The sequence below is a fragment of the Saccopteryx leptura genome, chromosome 2, assembly GCF_036850995.1.
Source record: "Saccopteryx leptura isolate mSacLep1 chromosome 2, mSacLep1_pri_phased_curated, whole genome shotgun sequence".
NCBI lineage: Eukaryota > Metazoa > Chordata > Mammalia > Chiroptera > Emballonuridae > Saccopteryx > Saccopteryx leptura.
In genome coordinates, this window is record NC_089504.1 from 21,794,593 (window position 1) to 21,817,224 (window position 22,632).

General features: G+C 38.4%; 1 protein-coding gene and 1 non-coding gene across 2 annotated transcripts in view; one reads left to right on the forward strand and one right to left on the reverse strand.

The window, feature by feature from the left end:
* LOC136394362 (salivary lipocalin-like) overlaps positions 1 to 22,632 on the forward strand; it is a 124,017-nt gene that overhangs the window by 69,366 nt on the left and 32,019 nt on the right. The gene's annotated exons all lie outside the window — the stretch shown is intronic.
* On the reverse strand, positions 16,583 to 16,658 carry TRNAI-GAU (transfer RNA isoleucine (anticodon GAU)). Its single transcript has one exon. It is a non-coding gene; the product is annotated as a tRNA-Ile (tRNA).

Consider the following 22,632-nt stretch of genomic DNA (forward strand, 5'->3'; position numbering starts at 1 on the left):
CTGGATGAAGCAGAGGACTGAATCAGCAACTTAAAGGAGAAGACAAATGAAAACCCAGAAACAGAGTACTGAAAGGAAAAGAGGTTCAAAAACTCTGAGGAAACTGTATGAGAACTTTGTGACAATATGAAGAGAAATAATTTCTGCATTATAGGGTTCCTGAAGGAGAAGAGAAAGAACAAGGGATAGAGAACCTATTTGAAAAAAATCATAGTTAAAAACTTTCTTAAATTGATGAAGGTAAAAGTCATACAAGTTCAAGAAGCACAGAGAGTCCCAGTACAGAGGAACCCAATAAGGCTTTCATCAAGACACATCGTAATTAAAATACCAAAGTTAAGAGTTTAAAAAAAATACTAAAAGCTGCAAAAGAAAAGAAGTCAATTACTTATAGAGGAACTCCATAAGAATGACATCTGACTTTTCAACAGAAACACTTGAGGCCTGAAGGAAATGGCAAGACATATTCAAAGTAATGCAAAACAAGAGCCTACAACCAAGACTTCTTTATCCAGCAAGATTATCATTTAAAATTGAAGGAGAAATAAAAAGCTTCCCAGACAGAAAAAAAAAACCCCTCAAGAAATTCATTATAACCAAACCAGTACTTCAAGAAATGTTAAGGGGCATCCTGTAAAAATAGCAAAGGAAAAAAGAAATAGAGAAAAAGAGGATTATAGGTTTAAAGAATAAAATGGCAATAAACAACTACATATCAACAATAACCCTAAATGTAAATAGATTAAATGCTCCAGTCAAAAGACATAGGGTAGCTGCATGGATAAGAAAACAAGTCCCGTACATATGCTGTCTACAAGAGACCCATCCCAGAACAAAAGATACACATAGACTTAGAGTAAAGGTATCAATACTAATATCTGAAAAAATAAACTTTAAAACAAAGGCTATAGTAAGAGATAAAGAAAGTCACTACATAATGATTTAAGGAGCATTATAACAGGAAGATATGACTATTATAAATATATATGTGCCTAATATAGGAGCACCTAAATATATAAAACAGATTTTGATAGAAAAAAGGGTGAGATCAACAGCAATACTATAACAGTAGGGGATAATAATACCCCACTAACATCAATGGATAGAACATTCAGACAGAAAATTAACAAAGAAACAGGGCCTTAAGTGACACACTACAACAACTGGATTTAATAGATATTTTTAGAACCTTTCACCCCAAAGCAGCAGAATATACATTCTTTTCAAGTGTTCACGGTACATTCTCTAGGATAGACCACATGTTAGGACACAAAACAAGTCTCAATAAATTTAAGAAGGTTGAATTCATATCAAGCATCTTATCTGATCACAATGGCATGAAACTAGAAATCAACTACAATAAAAAACTGAAAAACATACAAACACTTGGAGACTAAATAGAATGCTATTAAATAATGAATGGGTTAACAATGAGATCAAGAAAGAAATCAAAAACTTCCTTGAAACAAATGAAAATGAACATACAACTCAAAATTTATGAGACACAGCAAAAGCAGTCCTGAGAGAGGAGTTTATAGCATTACAGGCATACCTTAAGAAAATGGTTCTCAAACTTTTTGAAGTCTGGGCAAATTTAAAATCCTACAAATAACACTGGGGAACAACTTTTTTTTCATTTTCTGTTGCATGAGGTTTTAGAACTTTTCTATATATTTCTACATCGCTGATTCCAAATCTAAAATCCATTTTTTGGTGCATGCTCTAGTTTTTATGCAATTTTAATTTCTTTTTGTTACAATTAATGGCATGCATTGGTTTTTAAGTTGGAATTAAAGGGCAATGACTCTTGGATTGAACAGAACCACAAGGCAATTAATGTTTTACAAATATCACTTTTACATAATTGTAGTTGTTTTTAAATGTAAAAAATCTTATAATAAACACCCTCTTATTTTGTTTTAAGATTGAATCATGGCTTCTTCTAGTAGGTGTAAATGTAAGAATAGTCCTGACACCTTCTGTTGTATATGTGGCTGTTACACACTTCAATGTCAAAGGTGCAATATTTCATCATTTGTGACATGTGCATATATTGCCTATTTTCAAGTTTCCCTTGGCGATCAAGACAAGAATTGGGCTCCTCATATTGTGTGTCATAATTGTGAGAAAATGCTTTATGACTGGACAAAAGGAAAATTCAAAAGAATGCCTTTTGGTATTCCCATGGTTTGGTGTGAACCTAAGGACCACAGCAGTGACTGTTATTTCTGTCTGATCCATACAAGGGCACTGGCAAGAAAAAATGGCATATGATCACATATCCTAATATCCCTCCAGCAATACGACCTATCTCACACTCTGAGACACTCCTGGTTCCAGTTTTCAATGGTTATATTTCTTCTTAGGATGAAGAGAGTGAACATGGTGATCAAGTGTATTTTGATAAGATGTATGAGGAAATGGTTGTAGAATCTGAAGGGTCTTCTTCTGATGTCAAGCAGTCATTAACCCCTCAGCAGTTTAGCCAACCTGAATTGAATGACTTAGTAAGATATTTGGGCCTATCAAAGAAAGCAGCTGAGTTATTAGCCTCCAGGCTTCAAGAAAAGAATGTACTTCACATGTCAGCTAAAGTATCCCATTTCAGGAAGCATGAACAAATTTTGTGGACTTTTTTTTCCCAAAGACAAATACTTTGTTTACTGTCATGATATCAATAGTTTTCTCAGCCAGCTAGGCTAGGTGTTACCACTTATAGTCCAACAGGATAGCAGCTATTTCTTTTTTTTTTTTGTATTTTTCTGAAGCTGGAAATGGGGAGAGACAGTCAGACAGACTCCCGCATGCGCCCGACCGGGATCCACCTGGCACGCCCACCAGGGGCGATGCTCTGCCCACCAGGGGGCGATGCTCTGCCCCTCCGGGGCGTCGCTCTGCTGCAACCAGAGCCACTCTAGTGCCTGGGGCAGAGGCCAAGGAGCCATCCCCAGCGCCCGGGCCATCTTTGCTCCAATGGAGCCTTGGCTGCGGGAGGGGAAGAGAGAGACAGAGAGGAAGGGGGGGGGTGGAGAAGCAAATGGGCACTTCTCCTATGTGCCCTGGCCGGGAATCAAACCCGGGTCCCCCACACGCCAGGCCAACGCTCTACCGCTGAGCCAACCGGCCAGGGCATAGCAGCTATTTCTTGACAGCTCTAAACGGAGTCTGAAATGTGTTCTCCTACACAAAAGTAATGTTTATGCAGCAGTTCCAATTGGTTATTCAACTCATCTGTGAGAAGATTATAATAACATAAAAATTGTCCTCAACTTACTGAAGTATGAGGAGCATAACTGGATCATTTGTGTGGATCTTAAAATGGTAAATTCCCTGATAGGACAACAGAGAGGTTTCATAAAGTATCCTTGCTTTCTGTGTATGTGTGACAGCCAAGAAACACTGGACACAGAAGGAGTAGCCAAAACGTAGAGCTCTGGAAGTAGGAATGCAAAATATTGTGAATGAACCTGTAGTTAATTGAGACAGGATCATTTTCCCCCCACTTCACATCAAGATTGGCTTAATGAAGCAGTTTGTTCAGGCTTTGAATAGAGAAAGTGAATGCTTTCAACATATTATTTTTGCTTTTCCTGCCTTTTCTTTTGAGAAGATAAAAGCAGGTGAATTTGATGGATCTCAAATTTGAACCCTCATAAATGATGAAGAATTTGCCAGGAAAATGAATAAGGAGGAGAAAGCAGCATGACAGTCTTTTGTAGCAGTTACAAAGAACTTCCTTGGCAACAGAAAAGCAAAAAACTATGAACTTCAGGTTCAAAGGATGATGTTGGCTTTCCACAACATTGGATGTAACATGAGCGTTAAGATTCACTTGCTGAACAGTCACCTTAATAAGTTTCCTGAAAACCTTGGAACTGTTAGTGATGGCAGACTACTGCTGGAACATCAAACAAGACTATCCTCAACAAGTACACAAACACAAGAGCTACAAATGCAAATTTTTGCCGGAATAGAATTTAAATAATTTTTGCACAAATTTTATGATTAAAATAAGTGTTTTAATATGTTCTATTTCAAAATTGTAGACAAATTCTGATGCAATCATATATTTTAGTGTATTAGTGTATTTACTGCATTATATAAATTATTATATTTTCACAAAGATGATGCCCAAGAAGACATTCTACTTCATTATGTTAAACTAAATGTTGAAAATTTTACAATAAAATGAAAACCTAAAATCTTGAATTGCAAAAAAACCCACTGTAGCTTACAGAGAAAAACTAATGTCAAATTTGAGATCAGCACACTTGAATTAGGTAAGAACAAGTGTTTTTGTGGATGCAACAAAAATTTTATTCCTCAGTGAATTGTAGGTACACTATATAGAAATTTCTGAGAAATATGTTATAATAATTAAGTCAAATATTAAAGAAAAAATATAAAGTCCAAGTATGCTTTTATGGTAATTGAACAAAATAAATGTGACAAAATGAAATTTATTCTGACATTAAAAAACATTTTTGTTACATTTTTTGAGTTAAACTTTTTAGAGTTTGTAAAAAAGAGGTGTTAAAAAACTTAAAAATGACAAAAAAGTTATCTTTTTATATATGTAGATACATTCTGAGTAAGGTTTAGTAAATTTGGCAGGTCCTGGTGTGAATGTGTTAAGTTTTTTCATTCTTGTGTTTATGAGAAACATGAGCCTGATGTGTCCTAGCTATTTCTTCAATGTTTGGGTATATATTTGAAAGGCAAACTTTCATTTGCTCATCAATACTTTGAAGAATTCCTCTCTTTTTATTCTTAATTGTGTTGAGGGTAGAAAATTCTAATTCACATAAATAGGATGTTGAAAATTGTAGAAAAATGTTCAAAGATGTTTTAGATATTGCCACATATTCTTTTTTTTATAGAAATCCAAAAGGCTTCAATAAACAATTTCTTATGTTTAATCATCAATCCACAATCAATGGATATAGCTGCCAGTTATTCTTCTGTTAATGTTAAACCAAAATCACTTGAAGTTTCCATGAATGGGTTTCTAATCCAATCGTATTGTTCAGTGTTAAATGATGGAAATAAGAACCCGATTTTTCTTCTAAACTTATTTAATGTTCAACTATTATTGGAAGTATTTCATTTATGCGAGTGTTATTTACCAATGGAAACCTTTCCAAATTACCTTCAACAGCTTTTCTTTTCCTAATTTGTAGTTTTCTCTGAAACACTTTTATTTTGTCAGTGGATGTGAGAATATTTCCTTCTTTCTTTTGCATGCTAGTATTCAAAATATTGAGCTGCTGAAATATATCAGCCAAATACTGTAACCTGGCAATCTAAAATTCTCACCAAAGGTTACAAAAATGTAACTGTTTCATCTTTTCAAAAAACGCAAGAAGTTCTTGTTGTAGGTTGTGTACATGGGTAAGTACTTTCCCCCTTGACAACTATCTTATCTCTGTGTGTAAAAGCAGCTGTCTGTATTGTGAATCCATATTGATACAAAACTTTTCAAATAAATGTGATTTGACAGGTCTTCTTTTAATAAAGTTTACCATCTGGACAACTTGATCTAAAACTTCTCTTAATTTTTCTCCCAATGTTTTTGCCATCAAGGTCTCCCTATGAAGAAAGCAATGAGTTATGATAACATTTTTATTTTGATTTTTTACAAAAGATGTAAGACCCTTAACACAGCCTACAATGGAAGGGGTGTCCCCTGTACAAATGCCTACACATGACTTCCATGTTAACTGCCATTTATCAAAATAGTTATTCAGAATGTTAAAAATGTCTTTACCTTTTGTAGACACACCTAATTTTTTACAAAAAAAACCTGATTTACTATTTGATCTTCATTAATAAAATGAATAAATGCTAAGAGTTGCGCTGTGTTGGTTATGTCTGTTGAGTCATCAAATTGCAACGCAAAATTTGAATACTGAAGCTTATTACTGCATACATTTTTCTCGATATCAGAAGACATTTTTATAATACACCTGTGAACTGTATCATTGGACAGAGGAATCTTGCTTATTTTCATTGCTGCTTCATTTCTTAGCATTGTCATGACCATTTTTTGTATGCAAGCAAAATAAGTGAATCATCTAAAAGTATGAGCTTTTATATTTTTTGCTATCAGCTCTGAGATTTGATAAGAAGTAATTTGAGCTTTATCAGAAACAGTCATTATACTTTTAAAAGAACTTGCCACTTTTGTTTGCTTTCAGACAATCTCTTGAAAAAACTTACAGATTTAACTTGTAAATTAGAGTATATAGTTTTAAAATGTTTACTCAATTTACTAGGAAGCAATGATTCATTTGCCATTTTACATCCATATACTAAACATAGTGGTAAAGGATGATCTTCATTTCCAGTCCAAGTGAAACCAAAGCTTAAATAACTTTCATTATATTTGTAAGTAGGCTGCAATTTTGTTTTCTTACTTACACTTAACTTTTGCTCACTTCCAGAATCAAATTAATCAATATTACACTTTTTTTTTTGAGGAATCTATCCATTTTATTTGGGTGTATTTATCTAAAAATAATATAATGATGTGTTAATAATAAATATAATAATGATGTGTTAACTAAAAGAGTGGTATTTCTGTAATGAAATGGTATAATAGAGTAACTATATTTATTTTTATATCTGAGCACATGAGGCAAACCAGCGCAGCTAGTAATTCCAGGTCCTGAGTGGGAATGGTGCAGAATTAAGAAAATACACAGAATTAAGAAAATATGAGGTCAGGGAAAACTGAGAAGAAAACAAACAAATCAAGACTTCAAGGCGGCTCTACTAGGTCAGGAGACCACAACAGGAATAAGCCTACAGGTCATACACAGAACAATGGGAAGGCAAAAAACATAAGTCATATGTTTCAACAAGACAAATCCTCAGAAAAAGTCCTGGATGAAACGGAAGTAATCAAATTACTGGATGCAGAGTATAAAATAATGATTGTTAGGATGCTTAAGGATCTCAAAGCTACAATGGATGGACTTAATGACACCTCAATAAAGAAATTGTAAGCATCAAAAAGGACACGGAAATCATAAAGAAGAACCAGACAGAAATGACAAACACAATATCAGAAGTGAAGACTGCACTAGAAGAAATTAAAAGCAGGCTGGATGAAGCAGAGAATCAAATCAGCAACTTAGAGGACAAGATAAGTGAGAGCACAGAAGCAGAACAGCAAAAAGAAAAGAGGGTCAATAAGTCTGAGGAAACTCTAAGAGAGCTCTGTGACAACACGAAGAGAAACAATATCCGTATAATAGGGCTTCCTGAAGGAGAAGAGAAAAAACAAGAAATAGAGAAACTGTTTGAAGAAATCAGATGAAAATTTCTCTAAATTGATGCAGGAAAGAGTCACACAGGTTCAAGAAGCACAGAGAACCCCATTAAAAAAAGAACCCAAAGAGACCCACACCAAGATATATCATAATCAAAATACCAAAGCTAAGACATAAAGAAAGAATATTAAAAGCTGTAAGAGAAAAACAGTCAATCACTTACAGAGGAATCCCCATAAGTATGACATCTGATTTTTTAACAGAAACACTTGAGGCCAGAAGGGAATGGCAAGAAATATTCAAAATAATGCAGAATAAGAACCTACAACCAAGACTTCTTTATCCAGCAAGGCTGTTGTTTAAAATTGAAGGAGAAATACAAAGTTTTCCAGACAAAAAAACCTCAAAGAATTCATCACAACCAAATCAATGCTGCAAGAATGTTAAGGGGCCTGCTGTAGACAGGACAAAGTGTGTGTGTGGGGAAATATATATATGCAATCAACAACTACATATCAATAATAACCTTAAATGTAAATGAATTAAATGCTCCAATCAAAAGACATAGGGTAGCTGAATGGATAAGAAAATAGGACCTGTACATATGCTGTCTACAGAAGACCCACCTCAAAACAAAAAATACACATAGACTGAAAGTAAAAAGGTGGATAAAAATATTTCATGCAAATGGAAATGAAAAAAAAAAAAAAAAGCTGGGGTAGCAATACTTGTACCTGACAAAATAGACTTTAAAACTATTAAAAGACTATTTACAGACTTTAAAAGACTGTATTAAGGGATAAAGAAGGTCACTACATAACGATAAAGGGAGCAATCCAACAGGAAGCAATAACCATTATAAATATTTATGCACCTAATATAGGAGCACCAAAATACATAAAGCAGATTTTGATGAACATAAAGGGCGAGATCAACAGCAATACTGTAATAGTAGGGGATTTTACTACCCCATTTGCATCACTAGATAGATCCTCAAAGAAAGAAAATTAACAAAGAAACAGCAGAATTAAGGGACACACTAGATCAACTGGATTTAATAGAAATCTTCAGAACCTTTCACCCTAAAGCAGCAGAATATACATTCTTTTCAAGTGCGCATGGTATATTCTCTAGGATAGACCACATATTAGAGCATAAAATGAGTCTCAACAAATTTGAGAAGATTGAAACCATATCAAGCATCTTCTCTGACCACAATGGTATGGAACTAGAAATCAACTATAATAAGAAAACTGAAAAACACTCAAACAATTGGAAACTAAACAGCATGTTATTAAATAACATATGGGTCAACAATGAGATCAAGGAAGAAACAAAAAATTTCCTTGAAACAAATGAAAACGAGCATACAAGAATTCAAAATCTGTGGGACACAGCAAAAGCAGTCCTGAGAGGGAAGTTCATAGCATTACAGGCATACCTCAAGAAGCTAGAAAAAGCTCAAATAAACAACTTAACCCTGCAACTAACAGAACTAGAAAAAGAAAGCCCTGAGGAAGTAGAAGGAAGGAAATAATAAAAATCAGAATGGAAATAAATGACATAGAGACTAAAGAAACAATACAGAGGATCAATGAAGCCCAGAGCTGGTTCTTTGGAAAGGTAAACAAGATCGATGAACCCTTAGCCGGCCTCAACAAGAAAAAAAGAGAAGGGACTCAAATAAATAAAATTAGAAATGAGGGTGGAGAAATAACAATGGACATAGCAGAAATTCAAAGAATTGTAAGAAAATACTATGAAGAACATGAGGGTGGAGAAATAACAATGGACATAGCAGAAATCCAAAGAATTGTAAGAAAATACTATGAAGAACTGTATGCTAAAAAATTGGACAACTTAGATGAAATGGAAAAATTTCTTGAAACATATAATCATTCAAAAATCAATCTGGAAGAATCAGAAAACCTAAACAGACCAATAACAACAAATGAAATTGAAACAGTTATTAAAAAACTCCCAACAAACAAAAGTCCTGGGCCGGATGGCTTCATAGGTGAATTTTACCAAATATTCAAATAACTGACTTCTATCCTTCTCAAGCTATTTCAAAAAATTCAAGAGGAGGGAAAACTTCCAAACTCCTTTTATGAGGTGAACATAATTTTTATTCCAAAACCGGCAAAGACGCTACAAAGAAAAAAACTATAGGCCAATATTCCTGATGAACTTAGATGCTAAAATTCTCAACAAAATATTAGCAAACTGAATCCAGCAATACATGAAAAAACTCATACATCATGATCAAGTGGGATTTATTCTGGGAAGGCAAGGCAGGTACAATATTCACAAATCAATCAATGTAATTCATCACATAAACAAAAGGAAGGATAAAAACCACATGATAATATGAATAGATGCAGAAAAAGCATTTGACAAAATCCAGCACCCATTTATGATGAAAACTCTCAGCAAAAGGGGAGTATAGGGAACATACCTCAACATGATTAAGGCCATCTATGATAAACTTATAACCAACATCATACTCAATGGACAAAAATTAAAAGCAAGCCCCTTAAGAAAAAGAACAAGGCAGGGGTGCCCCCTTTCACCACTTTTATTCAACATAGTTCTGGAAGTCCTAGCTACAGCAATTAGACAAGAAGAAGAAAAAAAAAGGCATCCAAATTGGAAAAGAAGAAGTAGAACTATCGTTATTTGCTGATGACTTCATATTGTACACAAAAAACCCTAAAGTCTGAGTCAGAAACTACTGAAACTGATAAATAAATTCAGCAATGTTGCAGGATATAAAATAAATATTCAGAAATCAGTGACATTTATATACACCAAAAATGAACTGTCAGAAAGAGAAATTAAGGAAACAATCCTCTTCATTATTGCAAAAGAAAGAGAGAAAGAAAGAAATAACTTAAGGGTAAATTTAACCAAGGAGGTTATAAGACCTGTACTTGGAAAATTATAAAACATTGATAAAAGAAATCAAGGAAGATACAAACAAGTGGAAGCATATACCATATTCATGGATAAGAAGAATAAACATCATTAAAATTTCTATACTACCCAAAGCAATTTATAAATTCAATGCAATTCCAATTAAAATGCAATGTCATACTTTAAAGATATAGAACAAATGTTCCAAAAATTTATTTGGAACCAAAAAAGAACATGAATAGCCACAGCCATCTTGAAAAAGAAAAATAAAGCAGGGGGTATCACACTTCCTGATATTAAGTTATACTACAAGGCCATTGTATTCAAAACAGCTTGATATTGGCATCAGAACAAGCATACAGATCAATGGAACAGAACAGGAAACCCAGAAATAAACCCACACCTTTATGGCCAATTGATATTTGACAAAGGAGATAAGAGCATACAATGGAATAATGATAGTCTCTTTAACAAATGGTCCTAGGAAAATTGGACAAGTACATGCAAAAAAATGAAATGAGGCCACCAACTTACACCATTCACAAAAATAAACTCAAAATGGATAAAAGACTTGAATGTAAGTTATGAAACCATAAGCATCTTGGAAGAAAACATAAGCATTAAACTCTCTGACATCTCTTGCAGAAATACATTTGCTGATTTATCTCCACGGGCAAGTGAAATAAAAGACAGGATGAACAAATGGGACTATATCAAACTAAAAAGCTTTTGCACAGCAAAATACACCATGAACAAAATGAAAAGACAACCCACACAATGGAAGAACATATTCACCAACACATCCGATAAGGGGTTAATAACCAAAATCTATAAAAAACTTGTAAAACTCAACACCAGGAACTAAACAATCCAATCAAAAATTGAGCAAAAGAACTGAACAGACACTTCTCCAAAGAGGACATACAGATGGCCAATAGGCATATGAAAAAATGTTCAACATCACTAATCTTTAGAGAAATGCAAATTAAAAATACAATGAGATACCTCTTCACACCAGTCAAAATGGCACTCATTAACAAAACAACACAGAATAAGTGCTGGTGAGGGTGTGGAGAAAAGGGAACCCTCGTGCTCTGCTGGTGGGAATAAAGGCTGGTGCAGCCACTGTGGAAAACAGTATGGAGATTCCTCAAAAAATTCAAAATGGAACTGCCTTTTGACTCAGCTATCCAAATTTTAGCAATATATACTAAGAATAACAAATCACTGATTCAAAAGAAGAAATGAACCCCCATGTTTATTGCAGCATTGTTCACAATAGCAAAGTCCTGGAAACAGCCCAAGTGTCCGTCAGTGGATGAGTGGATTGAAAAGCATTGGTTCATATACACAATGGAATAGTATGGGGCCATGAAGAAGAAGGAAATCTTACCTTTTTGACAACATGGATTGACCTGGAGTCTATTATGCTAAGCAAGATAAGCCAGGCAGAGAAAGAAAAAAATCTCATATGATCTCACTCATATGAGGAATGCAATGAACAATGTGAACTGAGGATCAGAAAAGAGGCAGAGAAGGGGTCAAAGAGACCAGAGGGAAAGTGGTCAGAGGGAAAGGGGATGAGAGGAAGGGATCAAAGAAAGGAACAACATGGGTGAAAGTATATACACATAACTCAGAGAGATAGAGGACAGGATAGTGAATCATGGAGGGAAGGGGGGAATGCAGTCGGGGGAGGGGGCAAAGGGTGTATCAAGGAAAACACGGGGGGGGGGAGGGAGGGAGATATATTCGAGGGAACACTTGTAACTATGTAGACACAAATTAAAATCATTAATAATAGCCTGACCAGGCGGTGGCGCAGTGGATAAAGCATTGGACTGGGATGCGGAGGACCCAGGTTCGAGACCCTGAGGTCACCAGCTTGAGCGTGGACTCATCTGGTTTGAGCAAAAAGTTCACCAGCTTGGACCCAAGGTCACTGGCTCGAGCAAGGGGTCACTCATTCTGCTGAAGGCCCATGGTCAGGGCACATATGAGAAAGCAATCAATGAACAACTAAGGTGTCACAACAAAAATCTGATGATTGATGCTTCTCATCTCTCTCCATTCTTGTCTGTCTGTCCCTGTCTTATCTCTCTCTCTGACTCTATCTCTGTAAAAAAATAAATAAATAAATAAAATCAACAATAAAAAAAAGAGCATGATAGAAGCCAAGCACAGCCACAAACGACAGCCCGTATATCCTTTGTCCACCACTATCAGGAAATCCCACAGGAGTTAGACGAAGAATGTGAGACTCCAACGTAAAAAAGGAATTTCTATAGTCCCAAAGGGGGGAATGCGAGGGAAGAAACCAGAAGAATGCAGGAGAAGGGACTGGAGGAATGACTGACTCAGTCAATTAGAGATTATGCACACCCTATAGATCTCTAATGGATCTCCTGGATCTCCTGGAGACTCTTACAACACTCACAAGTAAAACAGAATCTATAAATAGATAGGACCAGGTGTCCAGAAACTCTTTCCCTTTGCTGCCTCACAGAAACTCCCCTGCATGACCTAGAGCCATGAGGTGCACGTAGGACCTCAGACTAAGGAATAGGTAGGTGCCCCTTGCATGGACACTGTGAAAGGTATATAAGATGTAAGCAGTTTAACTTCAGGGAGCTCGCACTTTGGTGCTAGTAGCTCCACGTGCTCTCTCTGGTACTAATAAGTTCTTCTTCCTCTATTAAGTTGTCTGTGCGGCTATTATTCTCCGTTTGGGTGTTGTATTCCTGAAACACTGTCTGCTGGGTTCCAAGGCCAGATCTGGGTCACCCATGCAGGGAGGGTCACAGTGCTCAGGTAGGGAGGCTGAGTGAAGATGCAAAGCTCTGAGAAGCAGGGGCTGAGCCAGAATGACTTGGAGATGGCTCCTCTTTCTCCTCTGAAGTCACAGAGAGAAGCTGACTGCCTCTGGCCTGAAAGGAGGCACCACTATCCATTTGAGAACAAAATACATGCAGTCCCTTCCCTCCTGGAAAGGCCTGACCCACATGGCTAGGCTTCAGTGTTACCAGCAGCCGACCTAACAGGCACAGATAAGAGGGTTGTTCTGTTGAATGTAAACTTTCACATGAAACAACATCCAATAATGTCTCTGTGAGAGCATTAAAACCATATTTTTGTCTAAACTAATAATAGAATTTAAGAAGAAAGAATTAAAAGTGGAAAAAAATAAAAAACACTATATTATTGTGCAATCCAAATACAAGTCTTTTTCTCGGTAAAATGAATAACTGTTGCTTCTTTATCAAATACAGCTTTAGAGTCATGCTTAGCTCCACTCCCTGTAGCTCCAATCTATGGATGTGTCCCATGACAGTCATGTCCTGATCTCTGAGCTTCCTTATTTGTCCCCAAGTCCTGCACTAAGTTCTTTTTTTAAAAATTTTATTTATTTATTTTTTACAGAGACAGAGTGAGTCAGAGAGAGGGATAGACAGAGACAGACAGACAGGAATGGAGAGAGATGAGAGGCATCAATCATTAGTTTTTCATTGCACGCTGCAACACCTTAGTTGTTCATTGATTGCTTTCTCATATGTGCCTTGACCGTGGGCCTTCAGCAGACTGAGTAACCCCTTGCTGGAGCCAGCGACCTTGGGTTCAAGCTAGTGGGCTTTTTGCTCAAACCAGATGAGCCTGAGCTCAAGCCGGAGACCTCGGGGTCTCGAACCTGGGTCTTCTGCATCCCAGTCTGATGCTCTATCCACTGCATCACCGCCTGGTCAGGCCCTGTACTAAGTTCTTAGTAACATGCTGTGACTGAGACACCACGTTATCCATGGTGAGCATACTCCCTAGCTGAAAAAATTACCCAGTCTTTTCAACAACAGGCACGGACCTGGTGGTCATTGTTTGAAGAGTACTAACATTTTTAAGACTAGACCCCATTCTGCTCTATGCATGCACCCTTTCAACTTCTGGGATGCAACAAGCTTAATCAGAAATGCAGGGTCAATGTTTGCATCCGGTAGGAACAAGGACACAGGATGCCTCCAAGGATTTTGGCTCAAGCAGTGGGGAGGATAGAATTGACTTTCTTCCAGTCAGGTGGAGGAACTGGCTTATTGGAGAGAGATAAATTTCTCCTGTGAGACATTTTATTTGTTTCTATAGCTAGAAAAAAATTGTAATAACATGAGAGAGAGAGAGACAGAAAGAGAGTCCCAACCATAGCCTTGTGCATATGTTTATAAAATAAAGTTTGTGTTGAGTATGTACAGCATTTCTCACCTACAATGAAAATTGCTAGAAGAAATGGATGACATCTCTTACTTCTCCTTGTCTGTAAGGGGGTCTATGGTATATAACAAAGCATATGTATGTAGTGATTAAACATTTGTGCATTCATTTTGATGGAATTCAGAACAGAAGAAATAGAAATTAAAATGTACCCATTAATAGACACCATACTGGCAAGATATTATTTTATGAGACTCTATTCAAATCTACACTATTTGAATGTTTGTGATAAGTACTGTCATCTTTGGTAGAGATGGTTTCTTTGTTTCTGAGGGTAATTAAAATGGAGTGACTGAACTGTTTCTATATGCTGTGTGAGTGTGGTCCATGGAGGGTCCACACATGCCATTTCCAGATCTCCATTCCTGACGCTTATTACTGGTTTCAGGTTTTATACTTAAATACGTTCTAAATGACAGTCTTTCATTGCATGTTCCTTTTTTGGGGGGGGGGCTGTGGCTTTTCAGTAATGTTAGGTCACCAAGTATATCTAAAAGAGATGATATTGACAGGAACAATTCTGGCCTCAAACCAATGCATACAGCCCATTCATGGAGTGGGAGGAGAAAGGGGTGCCCTGGGGACTACAGACGGGACCCAGACTGAATATAAAGACAGAGGCGCTGGGAAGTGGAGACACCATCAGGGAGACTCACCCCAGTGACTGCAGCCGAGTCAGTGTTGTCCCTCCCAAGATGAAGCTGCTGCTGCTGTGTCTGGGGCTGACCCTGGTCTGTGCCCAGGAGGGAGGACACCATGAAGTTGTGACAAGCAACTTCAATATGTCAAAGGTAGAGTTGGGGGAGCATAGGGAGTCTGACTTTGGGGGTGGCAGTGCAGATACGGAAGCAAGATGGCCCCATGGGACGGGAAGAGGTTTTGACATGTTAGAAAAAGGAGGTGGTTTTTAACATTGGTCTAAGAGCAATAGTCTTATGTGGGAAGAGGACAGCACTTGGGGACCTCCATTTTCACTGGAGGGACAGTGGAAAGAGCCTCACATGTAGTATGAATTGACCTGAGTTTTCATTTCGTCTTCACATCAGCACTCAGAGTCCGGCCCATCGGGCGAGTTCATGGAGACGAGTGTCCATGAGGTGCCCCATCTTCTCTTCTCCCCCAGCCTTTTAATAATTTATTGCAGTTTGCAGGGGAGTGGTATACTGTCATGTTGGCCTCAGATGCAAATGATTGGACAGAAGAAACTGATATGCTGAGGATCTATGTCGAATCCGTGCAAGAACTTCCCAACTCTTCCATATTTTTTAAATATCATGCAAAGTAAGAAGCTTTTAATATTTGGGGAAAAGGAATGGAAGACTGCATGTGCTCTTGTAGCTCTACATACACACATACACACACAACAAGACATATACACACACCACAGGCACAAACACACACACACACACACCAAGACATATACACACACCACAGGCCACAAACACACACATACATGTGTATGCTTACATTGTGGGCCTGTATCCAAATCTCAGTTATTCATCTGGCACTCTTCCATGGCTCCATGACCTGAATCATTTCTAGACACAGAGGGAAGAACTGGTGAGAGGAGTAAATTTAAAGGGGGCTATAGGAAGTCTGGGGTAATTAACTGGAACCAGACACTCGGATTACAGGTGGAATGTGAGGGAGTCACCTCCATAATATCTTTGGCCTTTGGCTTATTCTGTTTACAGGTTAAATGGAGAATGTATGGAATTTTTTTTCATTGTTCCCCCAGCAAAAAGGAATGGTGTATATACTACTATCAGTAAGTATACATAAAAATGAGTCTTTGTAAATTCTAGTTTAAATGGCAAGAAATTTACTAAATCCCAATAGGATTTTTTTTTTTTTATATTTTTCTGAAGTTGGAAACGGGGAGGCGGTCAGACAGGCTCCTGCATGTGCCCGACCGGGGATCCACCTGTCATGCCCACCAGGGGGTGATGCTCCGCCCATCTGGGGCGCCGCTCTGTTGCAACCAGAGCCATTCTAGCACCTGAGGAAGAGGCCACAGAGCCATCCTCAGTGCCCGGGCCAACTTTGCTCCAACAGAGCCTTGGCTGTGGGAGGGGAAGAGAGAGAGAGAGAGGAAGGAGAGGGGGAGGGGTGAGAAGCAGATGGGCGCCTCTCTTGTGTGCCCTGGCCGGGAATTGAACCTGGGACTCCTGCACATCAGGCTGATGCTCTACCACTGAGCCAACCGGCCAGGGCCTCAATAGGATCTTGATCCATTTTGTTAAGTTAGAGGAGGGGAGACTGTGAGATAGACTTTCTAGCACCCTGACCATGACCCACCTGGCAATTCTTGTTTAGGATCCATGCTTGAACCAAGCAAGCTATTCCTAGTGCCTGAGACTGATGTACTTTGACCACCTGAATATCCAAGGCTAATGGGGCCAACCCTCAAATCAGTCAAGCCACTGTTTACAGGAGGGTAATAGAGAGAATAGGCAGAGTAGGAGAGGAAGAGGAACTAATGGACACTTCACATGTGTACCTTGACCAGAAATCAAACGTGGGACATTAGCACACTGGGCTGATGCTCTAACAACTGAGCTAGCTGGCAAGGGCCTTAATCTATTTAAGATCAATGCTATTTAAGTAGTATACATCAGGTCATGTAATAGTCAACATCCTCAAGGTAGAAGAACCTTTTGTGTAAAAGCCAATACCTAGCATATAATGTCATTAGAATAAGATGGCTCTTTGGTCATATGTAACACCTGCAACAAAATAAAAGGGCACACACACAAAAAGTATGTTTTCCAAATAGCTTCCAAATCCCTGCTTACTCGCTGATGGTTTCTGGTGGCAACTACCACAGCACATTGCATGGATCAGTGCTGGGTGTATAATGTCAGTGAGGCTTATGGACAGAACTGAGAGACAGAGATGGCACAGATGGTCAAAGGCTGTAAGCGAGCCTCATGGAAAATAACAGAAGGTAAGTTGCAACTGTGACTGAATTTTCTACCACTAGCCATCAATGTGCCACCAGTTGTCATTCTACCCTTTGCAGGCACCTGAAAAAGCCTAGGAAGATGTAAAGGAGAACATTAGATATCACTGGATCCTGTTCTGTGAAAGAGATTGGGTAAAGAGGTTCATTTACTCCCCATGGATCAAAGAGTTCTTAGCTGTGTCCTGTTTCCTCCACAGTTGATGGATACAATGTATTTCACATAGTTGAAGCAGTCTACAGTAAATATTTTATTCTTCACAACTCAAACTTCAAGAATGATAAAGTAACCCAATATATGGCGCTGTACGGTAGAGTATCTTTGTGCGGACACTCACCTTGGAGGGGGCTGGAAAAAAAATGCACCTCCCATTCTTACCCTGGGACATCTGTCCTCCTCTGAAGTTAGGTGCTCACTATGGGGGACTACACAGTCTTGGTGATGGAAAGACAAATCTCTCTTCCTGCCCAAAGATACCTAATAATATGTAATTTAAGATCAGTTATACCTGATTTCTAACTTCTGCCTAAGCATCAATCACTGACATCCATTTCTCATACACTTGTCCCCATGCCACCAAGAGCCTCAAGAACCAACACACAAGACTCAGCAGTTACTATCACTATTTCAACAGGACGAAAACCAGATTTGAGTCCAACTATCAAGAAAAGGTTTGAGGAAATTGGTCTACAACTGGGAATTCCTAAAGAACTCATAGTGGATGTGACCAATGTTGGTAAGTTTAGCTCTCTCTGGTTTTATTTCCCTAAATTCTCAAGATACTGAATGGAGACATTTAAGAGAAGAAACATCTCCCTAACCTAATCAGTCCGTTCTTGCTTAACCTGGAAAATCCTTTGGTTTCTTGCTGGGAAGTAAATGGGTTGGAGAGTGACTATGCTCTGTTCTGCCTCTGCAGATCTCTGCCTCCCCAACCGAGATAGTGATGGTGCCCAGGCCTCCAGGTGGGTGATGCCTCATGGAGAGGGGGTGGCCCAGGGATCACTGCTTTACAAAACCAATAATGGCGTATGCCCAGAGATTGCAATGGCTATAATTTGGCCAGGATGCTTGCAGGTTGAGTTTGAAATTTGGAGTAGGGTTTCCTGGGTTCAGGACCTGCATGTTCTGTGAATTTTAGAGCAAGTAACTTAAGCAATTAATGGAAAACAGTGTTGTAATACCATACAGAATCATTGCATGGATAGCCACCTCAGAAATTGATAATGTCCTCAATATTGTTAGACTTAAAATTTGAAATAGGAAAAGAGTACTAGGTGTCAGTATTAAATTCAAATACATGTCTGTGTTTATCAGTCTTCTAAGCCTCAAAGCTGTGGTCTCATCCTCCAATTTGTGGTAATAATGTCTTCCTTTGATCTCTGCACTTTCTTAATTTCTGATTTGGAAATTACTGAGTCACCTTCCAGTTGTCCTCCACCAGGAAAATCGATTCTGACTTTCCTCACCTGCTTACTACCTCAGATTTATGGTGGTGCATTTTTCAGATGATATGGGGAAGTCTTAGCAACTATGGCTTTATATAGTCAGCATTTAATAAAAGGTAGCTATGGTTATTGCCATTCTTCTTCAATTTATTAAGAACTTCTCAATAGTTTTTTTGTTTGTTTGTTTTTGTTTTTTGTGTTTTTTTTTAGACAGAGACAGAGAGATAGATAGTTAGGGACAGATAGAAAGGTAGAGAGACAGATGAGAAGCATCATTCTTTTTTTATTTATAAATAAATTTTTATTAATTTTAATGGGGTGACATCAATAAATCAGGGTACATATATTCAAAGAAAACATGTCCAGGTTATCTTGTCCTTCAATTATGTTGCATACCCATCACCCAAAGTCATATTGTCCTCCATCACCTTCTATCTAGTTTTCTTTGTGCCCCTCCCTCTCCCCCTTTTCCTCTCCCTCTTCCCCCCCCCCCATAACCACCACACTTTTGTCCATGTCTCTTAGTCTCATTTTTATGTCCCACCAATGTATGGAATCATGCAGTTCTTGTTTTTTTTCTGATTTACTTAGTTCACTCCGTATAATGTTATCAAGATCCCACCATTTTGTTGTAAATGATCCGATGTCATCATTTCTTATGGCTGAGTAGCATACCCTAGTGTATATGTGCCACATTTTCTTTATCCAGTCTTCTATTTTTTTTTTTACAGTGATTAAAGCCTTTAAGCAAACTCTTGGCCAATACAACAACAATCCATAAAATAGTAGTGTCCTTAACATGTTCACCAAGTCCAAGTTGGCACCAACACCATTCCAGATCCCTGCAAATGCAACCCAACCCCAGTTCAGTCTGTTAGGAGCTATCACAAGGAGCAAGAGTCCAGGAAAAATCCACATCCAAGAAAAGTTTTCATGGCACTGGAATTGTTATCACAATTCTATACTTTGCAGCTCACATCCAAGTCCCAATGACTGCTGCTTCTAGCTGGTAATGATTCAGGTAGACTGGAAAAGCCATCTGCAGCATGTGTGGAGATGGAGCTTCTGTTCTTCTCTGCCTGGAGAGATGAGACCAGGGTGCTTTTCCCTGGAGCTCCGCAACTGTGGTGTGGTAAAGAGAACCTTGGGATACACTAAGCTGGGTGGCAAAGGTAGATTCATAATAGAAGTTTGCAAAAGGGGGAAAGAGAGCTCTAAATTAAGAGTAGGTCCCAGCCTGAAATATGAGTGGGGCATTGAGGTAGGAGAAATAAAGGAAACACTATATATTAAACAAAGCAGCAGAAAATAGGACTATCAACACCCACAACAGAGATCTTTGAGGGAAGAATAAAAAACCTGACTATTCAGGCAAGACATGGTTAAGTGGCCCATATGAAAATGAGATCAGTTTACCTGCTTCTTGGAAGAAATACCCTAGGCTCATCCACAGTGTCATAGATGAGGCCAACGGCCCTGGGTACCTTCAGCCTTCAGTGGCAAACCCCAGCATTCTGGGCAAGGTTAGGTCATAGGTGGCTGGAGCAGGGCTGGAAGAGACTGAACCCTCCCTTAGAGGAGCGAGGGGGAAGCCCACCTTCCAGTGTCCCTTTTTCCTCACAGTAAAGGCATATAAGCCTGGTAGGCTTTAGCCAATGACCTTCCTTTCCACTATTGAAGCAGGACCCAGATGAAATCCTATGAGACCCCTTTGGGGTGTTGGAGCCTTTAAGGGTGTATCCTAAAAGCTGGTAGTTCACCTGATCTCTATTGGGCTTTTTCTGCCTCTTGGTGCCTTAAAAGCCATGCTCAGAAGATCTCACTGAGGGGTTTGAGGAGCCCCATCTGCCTATATAAACCTTTTATGTATATCTGGAGCTATTTGGAAAAAGACAAAACAGTGTTATTAGCTGGATCAAATTAAAAAAGGTAGAAGTTTGCAGGAGAAAAAAATTTGGCATCTCCTGTTCATCAGCATTCAAAAGAAATTTAAAAAATTTTAAGTAAAAAGCATGATATGGTAGACCCATAGGAGTTCCAGGATATGACTCTCCCCTTTAAAATTTTTTTTAAATTGACCTTAAAATATTTGCTGGGTACAATTTAATAATACCTTGACTTTAAAGATTGTAAGAAATACCCATAATTCAAAAGGTTTGACAAAATACAGTAAATGCCTTTGCTACATATGCAGGAGCATTGTCCGTTTTAACCAGCTTAGGAAATCCAATAATAGAAAAATGCATACAGACAATGAGCTATAACATGCTTAGCAGCCTCTTCTGTTCTGACAGAGGTTACTATAAATCCAGAATAGGTATCCACTGTAACGTGGACATAGGACTGTTTGCCAAATGAAGGTAGATGAGTAACATCCATTTGTCAAAGTTGTCCTGATAGGAGTCCTTGAGGCTTAACTCCAAATGAAGGGACAGACTGTAGTATAGGACCCCTTGGACAGGATTTCCCAATCTGCCATGCTGCTTCCCAAGAAAGTTGAAACTGTTTACACAGGGCTGCAGCGTTCTGGTGATGAATAGTATGAGACTGAATTGCTCGATCTGTCATGGTTGCTCCAAATAATTTTCTTTTGGGTAGCTTGATCAACAAGGGCATTCTCTTGTGCTAAAGCTCCAGGGAGCATGAAGTGAGCTCGAATATGTCCTATAAAACATGGAGCTCTATGTTGACGTAGAAGTCTTAGAAGAAGGAGGAACTGCTGAAATAGTTCATCAGCAGTTGTCCCTAAGACAGCAGTCTTTATAGTGGAAACAACCATAACTAAATATTTGCTGTCTGTAAATAGATTAAAGGAGGAATATGGCAAATGCTGAAAAGCCATGATAATGGCATACAATTCTAGTCTTTGAGCTGATTTTAAGTTGACTGTTTCAGTATAAAGTTGTCCATTGATTTGCAAAAGCAATTTGCCGTTTAGTGGAAGTTTCCCAGAGCCATTGTTGTTGATCCTTTGAAAAAAGGAACAGCAATAATTTTGAGGCTCAAAACCTATAAGCTGTAAGGGTTGCCTAAGCCCCTTGATAATCAAGGAGGAGTCTACGGCCATACCACCCTGAACGCGCCCGATCTCGTCTGATCTCGGAAGCTAAGCAGGGTCGGGCCTGGTTAGTACTTGGATGGGAGATAATCAAGGAGGTGACAAGATCAAAATATGGAAGTGTATTCCATGGGCCATTAGATTGTTCAATGTGCCCAAGCTGTAGCTGCTCTTGTACCAATTGAGCAGCTGCCCTAAGTTTCTCCTGAGAAAGGGGCCATTGGTCTACCCATATAGGACTATCTGATTTCCAAGTAATTGGATCTGCACAATGCATTATTGGGGTAGCAGGAGCTACCAAGGCCCCTATGCTAAATTTTGATATCTTAATCCACACCTTCTGGTGTTGGGAGCCACTTCTATGGGGGTAAGAATTCCTTGCTGTTCTTTCTCTAGTCCTTTAGTGGGCAAAAATCCCCGATCAAGCATCTGAGTACTGACCCTTAGGACTGATAAGCAATGCTCCTGTATTTTTCAAAACATCTCTACCCCACAAATTAACTGGCCATCCAGGGAGCACATAAGGCTTAAAAAAATCCAGAATGATCTTCTTAATCTTCCCAATGTAAAAAACTAGAACTTTGTTGAGGGGATTTACTCTGCCCTATACCTTGTAATTCTGTGGCTGCTGCATGAGTGGGCCAGGAAGGAGGCCAATGTAGCTTAGCAATAACAGATACATCAGCTCCAGTATCTAGAAATCCTTTAAATTTATGCCC